The sequence below is a fragment of the Theropithecus gelada genome, chromosome 1 (genome assembly GCF_003255815.1).
Source record: "Theropithecus gelada isolate Dixy chromosome 1, Tgel_1.0, whole genome shotgun sequence".
Taxonomy (NCBI): domain Eukaryota; kingdom Metazoa; phylum Chordata; class Mammalia; order Primates; family Cercopithecidae; genus Theropithecus; species Theropithecus gelada.
Genome location: NC_037668.1, coordinates 106458819 through 106460043, shown reverse-complemented (window position 1 = coordinate 106460043; position 1225 = coordinate 106458819).

Below are 1225 nucleotides of genomic sequence, written 5' to 3'. Positions count from 1 at the left end.
GACTACAGGCGCCCGCCACCACGCCCGGCTAGTTTTTTGTATTTTTAGTAGAGACGGGGTTTCACCATGTTAGCCAGGATAGTCTCGATCTCCTGACCTCGTGATCCACCCGCCTCGGCCTCCCAAAGTGCTGGGATTACAGGCTTGAGCCACCGCGCCCGGCCGATGCAGTTTCTTCATAGTGTCATTGGGTTTTATATTTTGGTGTGTTTTGCAGTGGTTGGTACCTGATTTTCCTTTCCATATTTAGTGCTTACTTCAGGAACTCTTGCAATGCAGGCCTGGTAGTAATGAAATCCCTCAGCATTTGCTTTCCTGAAAAGGATTTTATTTCTTCTTCACTTATGAAGCTCAGTTTGGCTGAATGTGAAATTCTGGGCTGAAAATTCTTTTCTTTAAGAATGTTGAATATTGGCCCCCAAGCTCTTCTGGCTTGTAGAGTTTCTGCTGAGAGGTCTGCTGTTAGTCTGATGGGCTTCCCTTTGTAAGTGACCTGGCCCTTCTCTCTAGTTGCCCTTTACATTTTTTCCTTCATTTCAACGTTGGAGAATCTGAAGATTATGTGTCTTGGGATTGATGTGCTCATGGAGTAATCTTAGTGATATTCTCTGTATCTCCTGAATTTACATGTTGGCCTGTCTTGCTAGGTTGGGGGAGTTCTCCTGGATAATATCGTGATGTGTGTTTTCCAGCTTGTTTCCATTATCCCCGTCTCCTTCAGGTATGCTAGTCAATTGTAGGTTTGGTCTTTATATATGATGTTCCATATTGTTTGAGGCTTTGTTCTTTCCTTTTCATTCTCTTTTGTCTAATATTGTCTGGATGCCTTATTTCAGCAAGGTGGTCTTCAGACTCTGGTATCCTCTCTTCTGCTTGTTCAATTTGGCTATTGATACTTGTGTATGCTTCACAAAGTTCTCATGCTGTGTTTTTCAGCTCCATCAGGTTATTTATGTTCCTGTCTAAACTGGTTATTCTAGTCAGCAGCTCCTCTAACCTTTCATCAAGGTTCTTAGCTTCTTTGCATTGGGATAGAGCATGCTCTGTTAGCTCAGCATAGTTTTTTTATTACCCGTCTTCTGAAGCCTACTTCTGTCAATTTGTCCCTCTTGTCCTCTATCCAGTTTTGTGCCCTTGCTGGAGAGACATTGCGAACATCTAGAGAAGAGGCACTCTGGCCTTTTGGGTTTGTGGTGTTTTTTCATTGATTCTTTCTCATCTTCGT